Source organism: Pristiophorus japonicus, unplaced genomic scaffold (genome assembly GCF_044704955.1).
Source record: "Pristiophorus japonicus isolate sPriJap1 unplaced genomic scaffold, sPriJap1.hap1 HAP1_SCAFFOLD_66, whole genome shotgun sequence".
NCBI classification, from domain to species: Eukaryota; Metazoa; Chordata; class Chondrichthyes; family Pristiophoridae; genus Pristiophorus; species Pristiophorus japonicus.
In genome coordinates, this window is record NW_027254572.1 from 1019634 (window position 1) to 1039109 (window position 19476).

General features: G+C 42.4%; 4 non-coding genes across 4 annotated transcripts; all 4 read left to right on the forward strand.

Moving 5' to 3' along the window:
- The first annotated feature begins 1001 nt into the window (after nt 1-1001).
- Nucleotides 1002-1089, forward strand: trnap-agg (transfer RNA proline (anticodon AGG)). Its single transcript is given in 2 exon segments — nt 1002-1037; nt 1054-1089. It is a non-coding gene; the product is annotated as a tRNA-Pro (tRNA).
- A 2990-nt stretch (nt 1090-4079) lies between these two features.
- Nucleotides 4080-4167, forward strand: trnap-agg (transfer RNA proline (anticodon AGG)). Its single transcript is given in 2 exon segments — nt 4080-4115; nt 4132-4167. It is a non-coding gene; the product is annotated as a tRNA-Pro (tRNA).
- Nucleotides 4168-7157: 2990 nt separating this feature from the next.
- Nucleotides 7158-7245, forward strand: trnap-agg (transfer RNA proline (anticodon AGG)). The gene is given in 2 exon segments: nt 7158-7193; nt 7210-7245. It is a non-coding gene; the product is annotated as a tRNA-Pro (tRNA).
- Nucleotides 7246-10235: 2990 nt separating this feature from the next.
- On the forward strand, nt 10236-10323 carry trnap-agg (transfer RNA proline (anticodon AGG)). The gene is given in 2 exon segments: nt 10236-10271; nt 10288-10323. It is a non-coding gene; the product is annotated as a tRNA-Pro (tRNA).
- The last annotated feature ends 9153 nt before the right edge of the window (nt 10324-19476 follow it).

Here is a 19476-nt window from a genome sequence, read left to right on the forward strand (position 1 = left end):
AGGGAAGTGCTGTCCGTGAAGGCCCATTCTACAGCTGTGTAAGATGGATGTGCTTCCTGTCCTGGATCATTCGGTGTCTGTTCAAACGGGATGGTTGTCAGTTCCGGTTCATCAACTGCCCCTTTAAGACGTATTTTCTCATAATCGCGATCATCCTGTATATTTTAAAAGGAGTGTGATTTCAGTTGCGATAACCGATTGTTAAACTGTTGTGTATCAAGCTACATTGACGTTGCCTGTGTCCGTGCACATCCATATCGCAGCGTAACGGTTCATTACTCAAAATATGCCCATATTTTCATAAATCCACTCCTTGAAAAATCCCTTGTCCCAAATTTGCTCTCAGTATAAAAAAAACAACAAATTTCATGCCAGCAGCAGCAGCCGCGTGGCCTAATGGATAGTTCGTCTGACTTCGATTGTAACTGTGATGTTATCAAAAGATTGCAGGTTCGAGTCCTGCCGCGGTCAGCTAACTTGCCGCGTGAAATTTTACATTCTTTATTTTGATTCTGCCTCAAAACCAACCATCTCGTGCAGTCACTCACCGAAAGTAAAGGAAGGCTGTTTGCTTTAAAAAGCTCATGGCACATTTTCATCACTGTCGATCTGGTTGCACGGGCAAAACAAGCGGTGAAGTAGACTTTCGTGCACATTATTTCTGTTTGAATGGAAAAAGTAGGGGATGGATGTCTGACGTTGCAGTAAATAGGAGATAAGGTGACTGACAAGTTCAGGCAATGTACTGCTGATCCAGTCTGCCCTCAACTTCGTCGTTATTGTGTTAAACCGTTTCCACTCGGTTTTTTTCCGTAATCACATTTAACCTCATTGCCAAATTCACCTTTTACTGACAAGAATGCAGCTCGTTGGTGAAGTAATGTCTCAAAGAATAATCTATTCATCAAAGGGAAAACATGAGCAGGACTATGGAGAGGGGGACGATGGGCCGAATAGCAAACGAAGGTCAGAATCTGAGAGCTAGATCCCTTACTGTCGGCGGCTCGTTGGTCTAGGGGTATGATTCTCGCTTAGGGGTTTTAATAATTGAAATGCGAGAGGTCCCGGGTTCAAATCCCGGACGAGCCCTGACAACTTTTAGTCAAAAAAACACTTCTCAGCCGGTCGACATATTTCAAATTAAAACGTTTGATTGCGCGCCGTTGTTCACACAGCGTCCAAAAATCCTGGAGATTCCCAGGAGCAAAGTGAAACTCACCGAACTGAGTAAAGTTCATGCATCTCAGATGTGCTCGGCTCAGTGTCTCATTGGACAACCTAAACCCGTGTTTGATTCTTGCCAATTCGTGATCAGTCCATCTTCCGTTCTGCACGCATGAGCTCACCTCCATTGGGATATGGATACATTCAGCGTCAATCTCAACTTCAACGTGAAACAGACTCTGCCCTTAATATGAGTGCGTCCTGTTTCTCCAGCGCTGAAAAGATGGGAGAAGCTGGCTTTGGATTTAGTCCCTTGGCTGCCGAATTTAAACCGTACAGGAAATCAATCCGGGGTGGGCAAGCTGCCTGGTCTGATTAAAAGGCGTTCAGACCCTACATTCCAGGCATGTTATTGTGTTCTGGCCTCAACATTCGATTCAACGTCTCGGATCATAAGCCGCGCTCATTGTCTGCTAATGGTTCTGCTGTTCCCACTAACACCTGCTCTAGTCCATCCTTTGTTATTTTATTGCCCGCTTACCACCCACTTTGCCTTTTCGCATTGTGCCATTTATTATTCAATCACTCCTACGCTCCACTGTATCACAGACATTCCCTTTTGTCCTTCCTCGCTGCCTATTTTTTTCCAGGCGCTATTTTCGTGGAAGAAATCTGTAAACTTTACATTTTTCTTAAAATGTCGGAATGATCATCTGACTGAACGTGAGCCCGGGTTCTTCATCCACAGAATGTTCACGACCAGCTGAGTTTTACAGAATTCTTTGTTTTTGTTCACTGTGTTTCTGTATCGCTTTTAAGGTGATGTCCTGTCTGTCCGAGGTCATTCTCTGTCTCTCCAAAATGGTTGCTATCAGTATCGGATCATTATGTATCTGTTTAAAAGGAATGTGCTGTCTGTCCCGGATTTTAAATTACAAATTTCAAAAACTGCCTTTGGAGGTTGCAGGAATTTTAGTTTGTTGGTGTGTTTCTGTAGCGAGGGAGTGTGTGCAAACGTGCTGCGCGATCTTACTGTGCATTTCATGTCATGGGAGAAAAAATGCATTCCATGCAACTTGAAGCCACACTGATTTGATTGAACACACATTCGAGGACTGCCTGACAGGAGAAGAATCTGCTGTGGGATTTTGCTGTTCCACATCTGAAAGAAGGCAAATTATATAAGTTAGAAACATAGCGATTTGAGCGAGAGCTTGCGGATGGGCTTTGTGACATGATGAGCTCTTTCCTCCTTATTTTCAAATACAAATCAAATCAAGACAAGACAAGACATGACTGACTGACTGACTTTGTTTATATAAATATATGTATTAATATTTATATATGCGTATATTAACATACATTCCATACTTTTTAACTTTCAAAATAAATGTGCCTTTTCTGTTCTACCGGCACTGGGCTCTATTGCATTTGAGCTCTTTCACAGCACACGCAGCTGCTGTCAGATCCAGCAGAAAGGCACTCGCGACTTTAAAAGATCGCCTTTGTTCCCCACATCTTCGCTCGTGGCTTGTCTTACACCATGGGCTTTCGTGTTTGTGTATTTACTGCATGCACGCCCTGATTTCCAGTGGATTTCAAGCAGTCGCACAGCCTTCGTTCAATCAAAAACATATAGATTAAGAAATAATTATTTCTTTATTGAAATCAAACTAAATTCAATTTTTTGCAATAAAACTGTAAATTTATTTATTTTCTTATTGTGATAAATATATATATGTTTTAAATTGTCTTTTTGTCTGGGTTGATTTTACTTCCCTCCGTCCTTCCTGCCTGTCAATCACCTGTGGCTTCAAAAACCGTCCCAGCCACTCGTGGTCCTGAGATCCGCGCTCACTCACGCACAGCACAATTGCCTTCAGGAATGATAGAAATCCGACTTTAATCTTTTGAAAGGGAAGTGCTGTCCGTGAAGGCCCATTCTACAGCTGTGTAAGATGGATGTGCTTCCTGTCCTGGATCATTCGGTGTCTGTTCAAACGGGATGGTTGTCAGTTCCGGTTCATCAACTGCCCCTTTAAGACGTATTTTCTCATAATCGCGATCATCCTGTATATTTTAAAAGGAGTGTGATTTCAGTTGCGATAACCGATTGTTAAACTGTTGTGTATCAAGCTACATTGACGTTGCCTGTGTCCGTGCACATCCATATCGCAGCGTAACGGTTCATTACTCAAAATATGCCCATATTTTCATAAATCCACTCCTTGAAAGATCCCTTGTCCCAAATTTGCTCTCAGTATAAAAAAAACAACAAATTTCATGCCAGCAGCAGCAGCCGCGTGGCCTAATGGATAAGTCGTCTGACTTCGATTGTAACTGTGATGTTATCAAAAGATTGCAGGTTCGAGTCCTGCCGCGGTCAGCTAACTTGCCGCGTGAAATTTTACATTCTTTATTTTGATTCTGCCTCAAAACCAACCATCTCGTGCAGTCACTCACCGAAAGTAAAGGAAGGCTGTTTGCTTTAAAAAGCTCATGGCACATTTTCATCACTGTCGATCTGGTTGCACGGGCAAAACAAGCGGTGAAGTAGACTTTCGTGCACATTATTTCTGTTTGAATGGAAAAAGTAGGGGTTGGATGTCTGACGTTGCAGTAAATAGGAGATAAGGTGACTGAGAAGTTCAGGCAATGGACTGCTGATCCAGTCTGCCCTCAACTTCGTCGTTATTGTGTTAAACCGTTTCCACTCGGTTTTTTTCCGTAATCACATTTAACCTCATTGCCAAATTCACCTTTTACTGACAAGAATGCAGCTCGTTGGTGAAGTAATGTCTCAAAAATAATCTATTCATCAAAGGGAAAACATGAGCAGGACTATGGAGAGGGGGACGATGGGCCGAATAGCAAACGAAGGTCAGAATCTGAGAGCTAGCTCCCTTATTGTCGGCGGCTCGTTGGTCTAGGGGTATGATTCTCGCTTAGGGGTTTTAATAATTGAAATGCGAGAGGTCCCGGGTTCAAATCCCGGACGAGCCCTGACAACTTTTAGTCAAAAAAACACTTCTCAGCCGGTCGACATGTTTCAAATTAAAACGTTTGATTGCGCGCCGTTGTTCACACAGCGTCCAAAAATCCTGGAGATTCCCAGGAGCAAAGTGAAACTCACCGAACTGAGTAAAGTTCATGCATCTCAGATGTGCTCGGCTCAGTGTCTCATTGGACAACCTAAACCCGTGTTTGATTCTGGCCAATTCTTGATCAGTCCATCTTCCGTTCTGCACGCATGAGCTCACCTCCATTGGGATATGGATACATTCAGCGTCAATCTCAACTTCAACGTGAAACAGACTCTGCCCTTAATATGAGTGCGTCCTGTTTCTCCAGCGCTGAAAAGATGGGAGAAGCTGGCTTTGGATTTAGTCCCTTGGCTGCCGAATTTAAACCGTACAGGAAATCAATCCGGGGTGGGCAAGCTGCCTGGTCTGATTAAAAGGCGTTCAGACCCTACATTCCAGGCATGTTATTGTGTTCTGGCCTCAACATTCGATTCAACGTCTCGGATCATAAGCCGCGCTCATTGTCTGCTAATGGTTCTGCTGTTCCCACTAACACCTGCTCTAGTCCATCCTTTGTTATTTTATTGCCCGCTTACCACCCACTTTGCCTTTTCGCATTGTGCCATTTATTATTCAATCACTCCTACGCTCCACTGTATCACAGACATTCCCTTTTGTCCTTCCTCGCTGCCTATTTTTTTCCAGGCGCTATTTTCGTGGAAGAAATCTGTAAACTTTACATTTTTCTTAAAATGTCGGAATGATCATCTGACTGAACGTGAGCCCGGGTTCTTCATCCACAGAATGTTCACGACCAGCTGAGTTTTACAGAATTCTTTGTTTTTGTTCACTGTGTTTCTGTATCGCTTTTAAGGTGATGTCCTGTCTGTCCGAGGTCATTCTCTGTCTCTCCAAAATGGTTGCTATCAGTATCGGATCATTATGTATCTGTTTAAAAGGAATGTGCTGTCTGTCCCGGATTTTAAATTACAAATTTCAAAAACTGCCTTTGGAGGTTGCAGGAATTTTAGTTTGTTGGTGTGTTTCTGTAGCGAGGGAGTGTGTGCAAACGTGCTGCGCGATCTTACTGTGCATTTCATGTCATGGGAGAAAAAATGCATTCCATGCAACTTGAAGCCACACTGATTTGATTGAACACACATTCGAGGACTGCCTGACAGGAGAAGAATCTGCTGTGGGATTTTGCTGTTCCACATCTGAAAGAAGGCAAATTATATAAGTTAGAAACATAGCGATTTGAGCGAGAGCTTGCGGATGGGCTTTGTGACATGATGAGCTCTTTCCTCCTTATTTTCAAATACAAATCAAATCAAGACAAGACAAGACATGACTGACTGACTGACTTTGTTTATATAAATATATGTATTAATATTTATATATGCGTATATTAACATACATTCCATACTTTTTAACTTTCAAAATAAATGTGCCTTTTCTGTTCTACCGGCACTGGGCTCTATTGCATTTGAGCTCTTTCACAGCACACGCAGCTGCTGTCAGATCCAGCAGAAAGGCACTCGCGACTTTAAAAGATCGCCTTTGTTCCCCACATCTTCGCTCGTGGCTTGTCTTACACCATGGGCTTTCGTGTTTGTGTATTTACTGACTGCACGCCCTGATTTCCAGTGGATTTCAAGCAGTCGCACAGCCTTCGTTCAATCAAAAACATATAGATTAAGAAATAATTATTTCTTTATTGAAATCAAACTAAATTCAATTTTTTGCAATAAAACTGTAAATTTATTTATTTTCTTATTGTGATAAATATATATATGTTTTAAATTGTCTTTTTGTCTGGGTTGATTTTACTTCCCTCCTTCCTTCCTGCCTGTCAATCACCTGTGGCTTCAAAAACCGTCCCAGCCACTCGTGGTCCTGAGATCCGCGCTCACTCACGCACAGCACAATTGCCTTCAGGAATGATAGAAATCCGACTTTAATCTTTTGAAAGGGAAGTGCTGTCCGTGAAGGCCCATTCTACAGCTGTGTAAGATGGATGTGCTTCCTGTCCTGGATCATTCGGTGTCTGTTCAAACGGGATGGTTGTCAGTTCCGGTTCATCAACTGCCCCTTTAAGACGTATTTTCTCATAATCGCGATCATCCTGTATATTTTAAAAGGAGTGTGATTTCAGTTGCGATAACCGATTGTTAAACTGTTGTGTATCAAGCTACATTGACGTTGCCTGTGTCCGTGCACATCCATATCGCAGCGTAACGGTTCATTACTCAAAATATGCCCATATTTTCATAAATCCACTCCTTGAAAAATCCCTTGTCCCAAATTTGCTCTCAGTATAAAAAAAACAACAAATTTCATGCCAGCAGCAGCAGCCGCGTGGCCTAATGGATAGTTCGTCTGACTTCGATTGTAACTGTGATGTTATCAAAAGATTGCAGGTTCGAGTCCTGCCGCGGTCAGCTAACTTGCCGCGTGAAATTTTACATTCTTTATTTTGATTCTGCCTCAAAACCAACCATCTCGTGCAGTCACTCACCGAAAGTAAAGGAAGGCTGTTTGCTTTAAAAAGCTCATGGCACATTTTCATCACTGTCGATCTGGTTGCACGGGCAAAACAAGCGGTGAAGTAGACTTTCGTGCACATTATTTCTGTTTGAATGGAAAAAGTAGGGGATGGATGTCTGACGTTGCAGTAAATAGGAGATAAGGTGACTGAGAAGTTCAGGCAATGGACTGCTGATCCAGTCTGCCCTCAACTTCGTCGTTATTGTGTTAAACCGTTTCCACTCGGTTTTTTTCCGTAATCACATTTAACCTCATTGCCAAATTCACCTTTTACTGACAAGAATGCAGCTCGTTGGTGAAGTAATGTCTCAAAAATAATCTATTCATCAAAGGGAAAACATGAGCAGGACTATGGAGAGGGGGACGATGGGCCGAATAGCAAACGAAGGTCAGAATCTGAGAGCTAGCTCCCTTATTGTCGGCGGCTCGTTGGTCTAGGGGTATGATTCTCGCTTAGGGGTTTTAATAATTGAAATGCGAGAGGTCCCGGGTTCAAATCCCGGACGAGCCCTGACAACTTTTAGTCAAAAAAACACTTCTCAGCCGGTCGACATGTTTCAAATTAAAACGTTTGATTGCGCGCCGTTGTTCACACAGCGTCCAAAAATCCTGGAGATTCCCAGGAGCAAAGTGAAACTCACCGAACTGAGTAAAGTTCATGCATCTCAGATGTGCTCGGCTCAGTGTCTCATTGGACAACCTAAACCCGTGTTTGATTCTGGCCAATTCTTGATCAGTCCATCTTCCGTTCTGCACGCATGAGCTCACCTCCATTGGGATATGGATACATTCAGCGTCAATCTCAACTTCAACGTGAAACAGACTCTGCCCTTAATATGAGTGCGTCCTGTTTCTCCAGCGCTGAAAAGATGGGAGAAGCTGGCTTTGGATTTAGTCCCTTGGCTGCCGAATTTAAACCGTACAGGAAATCAATCCGGGGTGGGCAAGCTGCCTGGTCTGATTAAAAGGCGTTCAGACCCTACATTCCAGGCATGTTATTGTGTTCTGGCCTCAACATTCGATTCAACGTCTCGGATCATAAGCCGCGCTCATTGTCTGCTAATGGTTCTGCTGTTCCCACTAACACCTGCTCTAGTCCATCCTTTGTTATTTTATTGCCCGCTTACCACCCACTTTGCCTTTTCGCATTGTGCCATTTATTATTCAATCACTCCTACGCTCCACTGTATCACAGACATTCCCTTTTGTCCTTCCTCGCTGCCTATTTTTTTCCAGGCGCTATTTTCGTGGAAGAAATCTGTAAACTTTACATTTTTCTTAAAATATCGGAATGATCATCTGACTGAACGTGAGCCCGGGTTCTTCATCCACAGAATGTTCACGACCAGCTGAGTTTTACAGAATTCTTTGTTTTTGTTCACTGTGTTTCTGTATCGCTTTTAAGGTGATGTCCTGTCTGTCCGAGGTCAATCTCTGTCTCTCCAAAATGGTTGCTATCAGTATCGGATCATTATGTATCTGTTTGAAAGGAATGTGCTGTCTGTCCCGGATTTTAAATTACAAATTTCAAAAACTGCCTTTGGAGGTTGCAGGAATTTTAGTTTGTTGGTGTGTTTCTGTAGCGAGGGAGTGTGTGCAAACGTGCTGCGCGATCTTACTGTGCATTTCATGTCATGGGAGAAAAAATGCATCACATGCAACTTGAAGCCACACTGATTTGATTGAACACACATTCGAGGACTGCCTGACAGGAGAAGAATCTGCTGTGGGATTTTGCTGTTCCACATCTGAAAGAAGGCAAATTATATAAGTTAGAAACATAGCGATTTGAGCGAGAGCTTGCGGATGGGCTTTGTGACATGATGAGCTCTTTCCTCCTTATTTTCAAATACAAATCAAATCAAGACAAGACAAGACATGACTGACTGACTGACTTTGTTTATATAAATATATGTATTAATATTTATATATGCGTATATTAACATACATTCCATACTTTTTAACTTTCAAAATAAATGTGCCTTTTCTGTTCTACCGGCACTGGGCTCTATTGCATTTGAGCTCTTTCACAGCACACGCAGCTGCTGTCAGATCCAGCAGAAAGGCACTCGCGACTTTAAAAGATCGCCTTTGTTCCCCACATCTTCGCTCGTGGCTTGTCTTACACCATGGGCTTTCGTGTTTGTGTATTTACTGACTGCACGCCCTGATTTCCAGTGGATTTCAAGCAGTCGCACAGCCTTCGTTCAATCAAAAACATATAGATTAAGAAATAATTATTTCTTTATTGAAATCAAACTAAATTCAATTTTATGCAATAAAACTGTAAATTTATTTATTTTCTTATTGTGATAAATATATATATGTTTTAAATTGTCTTTTTGTCTGGGTTGATTTTACTTCCCTCCTTCCTTCCTGCCTGTCAATCACCTGTGGCTTCAAAAACCGTCCCAGCCACTCGTGGTCCTGAGATCCGCGCTCACTCACGCACAGCACAATTGCCTTCAGGAATGATAGAAATCCGACTTTAATCTTTTGAAAGGGAAGTGCTGTCCGTGAAGGCCCATTCTACAGCTGTGTAAGATGGATGTGCTTCCTGTCCTGGATCATTCGGTGTCTGTTCAAACGGGATGGTTGTCAGTTCCGGTTCATCAACTGCCCCTTTAAGACGTATTTTCTCATAATCGCGATCATCCTGTATATTTTAAAAGGAGTGTGATTTCAGTTGCGATAACCGATTGTTAAACTGTTGTGTATCAAGCTACATTGACGTTGCCTGTGTCCGTGCACATCCATATCGCAGCGTAACGGTTCATTACTCAAAATATGCCCATATTTTCATAAATCCACTCCTTGAAAAATCCCTTGTCCCAAATTTGCTCTCAGTATAAAAAAAACAACAAATTTCATGCCAGCAGCAGCAGCCGCGTGGCCTAATGGATAGTTCGTCTGACTTCGATTGTAACTGTGATGTTATCAAAAGATTGCAGGTTCGAGTCCTGCCGCGGTCAGCTAACTTGCCGCGTGAAATTTTACATTCTTTATTTTGATTCTGCCTCAAAACCAACCATCTCGTGCAGTCACTCACCGAAAGTAAAGGAAGGCTGTTTGCTTTAAAAAGCTCATGGCACATTTTCATCACTGTCGATCTGGTTGCACGGGCAAAACAAGCGGTGAAGTAGACTTTCGTGCACATTATTTCTGTTTGAATGGAAAAAGTAGGGGATGGATGTCTGACGTTGCAGTAAATAGGAGATAAGGTGACTGAGAAGTTCAGGCAATGGACTGCTGATCCAGTCTGCCCTCAACTTCGTCGTTATTGTGTTAAACCGTTTCCACTCGGTTTTTTTCCGTAATCACATTTAACCTCATTGCCAAATTCACCTTTTACTGACAAGAATGCAGCTCGTTGGTGAAGTAATGTCTCAAAAATAATCTATTCATCAAAGGGAAAACATGAGCAGGACTATGGAGAGGGGGACGATGGGCCGAATAGCAAACGAAGGTCAGAATCTGAGAGCTAGCTCCCTTATTGTCGGCGGCTCGTTGGTCTAGGGGTATGATTCTCGCTTAGGGGTTTTAATAATTGAAATGCGAGAGGTCCCGGGTTCAAATCCCGGACGAGCCCTGACAACTTTTAGTCAAAAAAACACTTCTCAGCCGGTCGACATGTTTCAAATTAAAACGTTTGATTGCGCGCCGTTGTTCACACAGCGTCCAAAAATTCTGGAGATTCCCAGGAGCAAAGTGAAACTCACCGAACTGAGTAAAGTTCATGCATCTCAGATGTGCTCGGCTCAGTGTCTCATTGGACAACCTAAACCCGTGTTTGATTCTGGCCAATTCTTGATCAGTCCATCTTCCGTTCTGCACGCATGAGCTCACCTCCATTGGGATATGGATACATTCAGCGTCAATCTCAACTTCAACGTGAAACAGACTCTGCCCTTAATATGAGTGCGTCCTGTTTCTCCAGCGCTGAAAAGATGGGAGAAGCTGGCTTTGGATTTAGTCCCTTGGCTGCCGAATTTAAACCGTACAGGAAATCAATCCGGGATGGGCAAGCTGCCTGGTCTGATTAAAAGGCGTTCAGACCCTACATTCCAGGCATGTTATTGTGTTCTGGCCTCAACATTCGATTCAACGTCTCGGATCATAAGCCGCGCTCATTGTCTGCTAATGGTTCTGCTGTTCCCACTAACACCTGCTCTAGTCCATCCTTTGTTATTTTATTGCCCGCTTACCACCCACTTTGCCTTTTCGCATTGTGCCATTTATTATTCAATCACTCCTACGCTCCACTGTATCACAGACTTTCCCTTTTGTCCTTCCTCGCTGCCTATTTTTTTCCAGGCGCTATTTTCGTGGAAGAAATCTGTAAACTTTACATTTTTCTTAAAATATCGGAATGATCATCTGACTGAACGTGAGCCCGGGTTCTTCATCCACAGAATGTTCACGACCAGCTGAGTTTTACAGAATTCTTTGTTTTTGTTCACTGTGTTTCTGTATCGCTTTTAAGGTGATGTCCTGTCTGTCCGAGGTCAATCTCTGTCTCTCCAAAATGGTTGCTATCAGTATCGGATCATTATGTATCTGTTTGAAAGGAATGTGCTGTCTGTCCCGGATTTTAAATTACAAATTTCAAAAACTGCCTTTGGAGGTTGCAGGAATTTTAGTTTGTTGGTGTGTTTCTGTAGCGAGGGAGTGTGTGCAAACGTGCTGCGCGATCTTACTGTGCATTTCATGTCATGGGAGAAAAAATGCATCACATGCAACTTGAAGCCACACTGATTTGATTGAACACACATTCGAGGACTGCCTGACAGGAGAAGAATCTGCTGTGGGATTTTGCTGTTCCACATCTGAAAGAAGGCAAATTATATAAGTTAGAAACATAGCGATTTGAGCGAGAGCTTGCGGATGGGCTTTGTGACATGATGAGCTCTTTCCTCCTTATTTTCAAATACAAATCAAATCAAGACAAGACAAGACATGACTGACTGACTGACTTTGTTTATATAAATATATGTATTAATATTTATATATGCGTATATTAACATACATTCCATACTTTTTAACTTTCAAAATAAATGTGCCTTTTCTGTTCTACCGGCACTGGGCTCTATTGCATTTGAGCTCTTTCACAGCACACGCAGCTGCTGTCAGATCCAGCAGAAAGGCACTCGCGACTTTAAAAGATCGCCTTTGTTCCCCACATCTTCGCTCGTGGCTTGTCTTACACCATGGGCTTTCGTGTTTGTGTATTTACTGACTGCACGCCCTGATTTCCAGTGGATTTCAAGCAGTCGCACAGCAATCGTTCAATCAAAAACATATAGATTAAGAAATAATTATTTATTTATTGAAATCAAACTAAATTCAATTTTTTGCAATAAAACTGTAAATTTATTTATTTTCTTATTGTGATAAATATATATATGTTTTAAATTGTCTTTTTGTCTGGGTTGATTTTACTTCCCTCCGTCCTTCCTGCCTGTCAATCACCTGTGGCTTCAAAAACCGTCCCAGCCACTCGTGATCCTGAGATCCGCGCTCACTCACGCACAGCACAATTGCCTTCAGGAATGATAGAAATCCCACTTTAATCTTTTGAAAGGGAAGTGCTGTCCGTGAAGGCCCATTCTACAGCTGTGTAAGATGGATGTGCTTCCTGTCCTGGATCATTCGGTGTCTGTTCAAACGGGATGGTTGTCAGTTCTGGTTCATCAACTGCCCCTTCAAGACGTATTTTCTCATAATCGGGAGCATCCTGTATATTTTAAAAGGAGTGTGATTTCAGTTGCGATAACCGATTGTTAAACTGTTGTGTATCAAGCTACATTGACGTTGCCTGTGTCCGTGCACATCGATATCGCAGCGTAACGGTTCATTACTCAAAATATGCCCATATTTTCATAAATCCACTCCTTGAAAGATCCCTTGTCCAAAATTTGCTCTCAGTATAAACAAAACAACAAATTTCATGCCAGCAGCAGCAGCCGCGTGGCCTAATGGATAAGTCGTCTGACTTCGATTGTAACTGTGATGTTATCAAAAGATTGCAGGTTCGAGTCCTGCCGCGGTCAGCTAACTTGCCGCGTGAAATTTTACATTCTTTATTTTGATTCTGCCTCAAAACCAACCATTTCGTGCAGTCACTCACCGAAAGTAAAGGAAGGCTGTTTGCTTTAAAAAGCTCATGGCACATTTTCATCACTGTCGATCTGGTTGCACGGGCAAAACAAGCGGTGAAGTAGACTTTCGTGCACATTATTTCTGTTTGAATGGAAAAAGTAGGGGATGGATGTCTGACGTTGCAGTAAATAGGAGATAAGGTGACTGAGAAGTTCAGGCAATGGACTGCTGATCCAGTCTGCCCTCAACTTCGTCGTTATTGTGTTAAACCGTTTCCACTCGGTTTTTTTCGGTAATCACAATTAACCTCATTGCCAAATTCACCTTTTACTGACAAGGATGCAGCTCGTTGGTGAAGTAATGTCTCAAAGAATAATCTATTCATCAAAGGGAATACATTAGCAGGACTATGGAGAGGGGGACTCATGAGATAGGTCTCTGAGAGTCAGCACAGGCACGATGGGCCGAATAGCAAACGAAGGTCAGAATCTGAGAGCTAGATCCCTTACTGTCGGCGGCTCGTTGGTCTAGGGGTATGATTCTCGCTTAGGGGTTTTAATAATTGAAATGCGAGAGATCACCGGTTCAAATCCCGCACGAGTCCTGACAACTTTTAGTCAAAAAAACACTTCTCAGCCGGTCGACATATTTCAAATTAAAACGTTTGATTGCGCGCCGTTGTTCACACAGCGTCCAAAAATCCTGGAGATTCCCAGGAGCAAAGTGAAACTCACCGAACTGAGCAAAGTTCATGCATCTCAGATGTACTCGGATCAGTGTCTCATTGGACAACCTAAACCCTTGTTTGATTCTGGCCAATTCTTGATCAGTCCATCTTCCGTTCTGCACTCATGAGCTCACCTCCATTGGGATATGGATACATTCAGCGTCAATCTCAACTTCAACGTGAAACAGACTCTTCCCTTAATATGAGTGCGTCCTGTTTCTCCAGCGCTGAAAAGATGGGAGAAGCTGGCTTTGGATTTAGTCCCTTGGCTGCCGAATTTAAACCGTACAGGAAATCAATCCGGGGTGGGCAAGCTGCCTGGTCTGATTAAAAGGCGTTCAGACCCTACATTCCAGGCATGTTATTGTGCTCTGGCCTCAACATTCGATTCAACGTCTCGGATCATAAGCCGCGCTCATTGTCTGCTAATGGTTCTGCTGTTCCCACTAACACCTGCTCTGGTCCATCCTTTGTTATTTTATTGCCCGCTTACCACCCACTTTGCCTTTTCGCATTGTGCCATTTATTATTCAATCACTCCTACGCTCCACTGTATCACAGACATTCCCTTTTGTCCTTCCTCGCTGCCTATTTTTTTCCAGGCGCTATTTTCGTGGAAAAAATCTGTAAACTTTACATTTTTCTTAAAATATCGGAATGATCATCTGACTGAACGTGAGCCCGGGTTCTTCATCCACAGAATGTTCACGACCAGCTGAGTTTTACAGAATTCTTTGTTTTTGTTCACTGTGTTTCTTTATCGCTTTTAAGGTGATGTCCTGTCTGTCCGAGGTCATTCTCTGTCTCTCCAAAATGGTTGCTATCAGTATCGGATCATTATGTATCTGTTTAAAAGGAATGTGCTGTCTGTCCCGGATTTTAAATTACAAATTTCAAAAACTGCCTTTGGAGGTTGCAGGAATTTTAGTTTGTTGGTGTGTTTGTGTAGCGAGGGAGTGTGTGCAAACGTGCTGCGCGATCTTACTGTGCATTTCATGTCATGGGAGAAAAAATGCATTACATGCAACTTGAAGCCACACTGATTTGATTGAACACACATTCGAGGACTGCCTGACAGGAGAAGAATCTGCTGTGGGATTTTGCTGTTCCACATCTGAAAGAAGGCAAATTATATAAGTTAGAAACATAGCGATTTTAGCGAGAGCTTGCGGTTGGGCTGTGTGAAATGATGAGCTCCTACCCCCTTATTTTCAAACACAAATCAAATCAAGACAAGACAAGACATGACTGACTGACTGACTTTGTTTATACAGATATATGTATAAATATTTATATATGCGTATATTAACATACATTCCATACTTTTTAACTTTCAAAATAAATGTGCCTTTTCTGTTCTGCCGGCACTGGGCTCTATTGCATTTGAGCTCTTTCACAGCACACGCAGCTGCTGTCAGATCCAGCAGAAAGGCACTCGCGACTTTAAAAGATCGCCTTTGTTCCCCATATCTTCCCTCGTGGCTTGTCTGACACCATGGGCTTACTGTGTTTGGGTATTTACTGACTGCACGCTCTGATTTCCAGTGGATTTCATGCAGTCGCACAGCCTTCGTTCAATCAAAAATATATAGATTAAGAAATAATTATTTATTTATTTAAATCAAACCAAATTCAATTTTTTGCAATAAAACTGTAAATTTATTTATTTTCTTATTGTGATAAATATATATATGTTTTAAATTGTCTTTTTGTCTGGGTTGGTTTGACTTCCCTCCCTCCTTCCTGCCAGTTAATCACCTGTGGCTTCAACATCCGTCCCAGCCACGCGTGGTCCTGAGACCCGCGCTCACTCACGCACAGCACAATTGCCTTCAGGAATGATAGAAATCCCACTTTAATCTTTTGAAAGTGAAGTGCTGTCCGTGAAGGCCCATTCTACAGCTGTGTAAGAGGGATGTGCTTCCTGTCCTGGATCATTCGGTGTCTGTTCAAACGGGATGGTTGTCAGTTCCGGTTCATCAACTGCCCCTTCAAGACGTATTTTCTCATAATCGGGATCATCCTGTATATTTTAAAAGGACTGTGATTTCAGTTGCGATAACCGATTGTTAAACTGATGTGTATCAAGCTACATTGACGTTGCCTGTGTCCGTGCACATCCATATCGCAGCGCATCGATTCATTACTCAAAATATTCCCATATTTTCATAAATCCACTCCTTGAAAGATCCCTTGTCCCAAATTTGCTCTCAGTATAAAAAAATAACACATTTAATGCCAGCAGCAGCGGCCGCGTGGCCTAATGGATAAGTCGTCTGACTTCGATTGCAACTGTGAAGTTATGAAAAGATTGCAGGTTCGAGTCCTGCCGCGGTCAGCTAAATTGCCGCGTGAAATTTTATATTCTTTATTTTGATTCTGCCTCAAAACCAACCATCTCGTGCAGTCACTCACCTAAAGTAAAGGAAGGCTGTTTGCTTTAAAAAGCGAATGGTACATTTTCATCACTGTCGATCTGGTTGCACGGGCAAAACAAGCGGTGAAGTAGACTTTCGTGCACATTATTTCTGTTTGAATGCAAAAAGTAGGGGATGGATGTCTGACGTTGCAGTAAATAGGAGATAAGGTGACTGAGAAGTTCAGGCAATGGACTGCTGATCCAGTATGCCCTCAACTTCGTCGTTATTGTGTTAAACCGTTTCCACTCGTTTTTTTTTCGGCAATCACATTTAAACTCATTGCCAAATTCACCTTTTACTGACAAGGATGCAGCTCATTGGTGAAGTAATGTCTCAAAGAATAATCTATTCATCAAAGGGAAAACATTAGCAGGACTATGGAGAGGGGGACTCATGAGATCGGTCTCTGAGAGTCAGCACAGGCACGATGGGCCGAATAGCAAACTAACGTCAGAATCTGAGCGCTAGATCCCTTACTGTCGGCGGCTCGTTGGTCTCGGGGTATGATTCTCGCTTAGGGATTCTAATAATTGAAATGCGAGAGATCCCGGACGAGTCCTGACAACTTTTAGTCAAAAAAACACTTTTCAGCCGGTCGACATGTGAGAAAACTGACATGTTTCAAATTAAAACGTTTGATTGCGCGCCGTTGTTCACACAACGTCCAAAAATCCTGGAGATTCCCAGGAGCAAAGTGAAACTCACCGAACTGAGTAAAGTTCATGTATCTCAGATGTAATCGGCTCTGTGTCTCATTGGACAACCTAAACCCGTGTTTGATTCTGGCCAATACTTGATCAGTCCATCTTCCTGTCTGCACGCATGAGCTCACCTCCATTGGGATATGGATACATTCAGCGTCAATCTCAACTTCAACGTGAAACAGACGCTGCCCTGAATATGAGTGCGTCCTGTTTCTCGAGCGCTGAAAAGATGGGAGAAGCTGGCTTTGGATTTAGTCCCTTGGCTGCCGAATTTAAACCGTACAGGAAATCAATCCGGTGTGGGCAAGCTGCCTGGTCTGATTAAAAGGCGTTCAGACCCGACATTCCAGGCATGTTATAGTGTTCTGGCCTCAAAATTCGGTTCGACATATCGGATCATAAGCACCGCTCCCATTGTCTGCTAATGGATCTGCAGTTCCCACTAACACCTCCTCTGGTTCCTCCTTTGTTACTGTATTGCCCGCTTACCACCCACTTTGCCTTTTCGCATTGTGCCATTTATTATTCAATCACTCATACGCTCCACTGTATCACAGACATTTTGTCCTTCCTCGCTGCCTATTTATTTCCAGGCGCTATTTTCGTGGAAAAAATCTGTAAACTTTACATTTTTCTTAAAATATCGGAATGATCATCTGACTGAACGTGAGCCAGGGATCTTCATCCACAGAATGTACACGACCAGCTGAGTTTTACAGAATTCTTTCTTTTTGTTCACTGTTTTTCTGTATCTCTTTTAAGGTGATGTGATGGTCTGTCCGGGGATATTCTCTGTCTCTCCAAAATGTGTGCTATCAGTATCGGATCATTATGTATCTGTTTAAAAGGAATGTGCTGTCTGTCCCGGATTTTAAATTTCAAATTTCAAAAACTGCCTTTGGAATTTGCAGGAATTTTAGTTTGTTGGTGTGTTTGTGTAGCGAGGGAGTGTGTGCAAACGTGCTGCGTGATCTTACTGTGCATTTCATGTCATGGGAGAAAAAATGCATTGCATGCAACTTGAAGCCACACTGATTTGATTGAACACGCATTCGAGGACTGCCTGACAGGAGAAGAATCTGCTGTGGGATTTTGCTGTTCCACATCTGAAAGAAGGCGAATTATATAAATTATATAAACATAGCGATTTAGCGAGAGCTTGCGGATGGGCTTTGTGACATGATGAGCTCTTTCCCCCTTATTTTCAAATACAAATCAAATCAATACAAGACAAGACATGACTGACTGACTGACTTTGTTTATATAAATATATGTATAAATATTTATATATGCGTATATTAACATACATTCCCTACTTTTTAACTTTCACAATAAATACGCTTTTTCTGTTCTGCCTGCATTGGCTCTATTACTACATTTGACCTCTTTCACAGCACACGCAGCTTCTGTCTGATCCTGCAGAAAGGGACTCGCGACTTGAAAAGATCGCCTCTGTTGCCCACATCTTCCCTCGTGGCTTGTCTTACACCATGGGCTTACTGTGTTTGGGTATTTACTGACTGCACGCCCAGATTTCCAGTGGATTTCATGCAGTCGCACAGCCTTCGTTCGATAAAAATATATCGATTAAGAAATAATTATTTATTTATTTAAATCAAACTTATTCAATTTTTTGCAATAAAACTGTAAATTTATTTATTTTCTTAATGTGATAAATATAAACATGTTTTAAATTGTCTTTTTGTCTGGGTTAGTTTTACTTCCCTCCCTCCTTCCTGCCTATCAATCACCTGTGGCTTCAACATCCGTCCCAGCCCCGCGTGGTCCTGAGACCCGCGCTCACTCACGCAGAGCACAATTGCCTTCAGGAATGATAGAAATCACACTTTAATCTTTTGAAAGGGAAGTGCTGTCCGTGAAGGCCTTTTCTACAGCTGTGTAAGAGGGATGTGCTTCCTGTCCTGGATCATTCGGTGTCTGTTCAAACGGGATGGTTGTTAGTTCCGGTTCATCAACTGCCCCTTGAAGACGTATTTTCTCATAATCGTGATCATCCTGTATATTTTAAAAGGAGTGTGATTTCAGTTGCGATAACCGATTGTTAAACTGTTGTGCATCAAGCTACATTGACGTTGCCTGTGTCCGTGCACATCCATATCGCAGCGCATCGATTCATTACTCAAAATATTCCCATATTTTCATAAATCCACTCCTTGAAAGTTCCCTTGGCCTAAATCTGCTCTCAGTATAAAAAAAACAACAAATTTCATGCCAGCAGCAGCGGCCGCGTGGCCTAATGGATAATCGTCTGAGTTCGATTGCAACTGTGATGTTTTCAAAAGATTGCAGGTTCGAGTCATGCCGCGGTCAGCTAACTTGCCGCGTGAAATTTTGTATTTTTATTTTGATTCTGCCTCAAAACCAACCATCTCGTGCAGTCACTCAGCTGAAGTGAAGGAAGGCTGTTTGCTTTAAAAAGCGAGTGGCACATTTTCATCACTGTCGATCTGGTTGCACGGGCAAAACAAGCGGTGAAGTAGACTTTCGTGCATATTATTTCTGTTTGAATGCAAAAAGTAGGGGATGGATGTCTGACGTTGCAGTAAATAGGAGATAAGGTGACTGAGAAGTTCAGACAATGGACTGCTGATCCAGTATGCCCTCAACTTCGTCGTTATTGTGTTAAACCGTTTCCACTCGTTTTTTTTGGGCAATCACATTTAACCTCATTGCCAAATTCACCTTTTACTAACAAGGATGCAGCTCATTGGTGAAGTAATGTCTCAAAGAATAATCTATTCATCAAAGGGAAAACATTAGCAGGACTATGG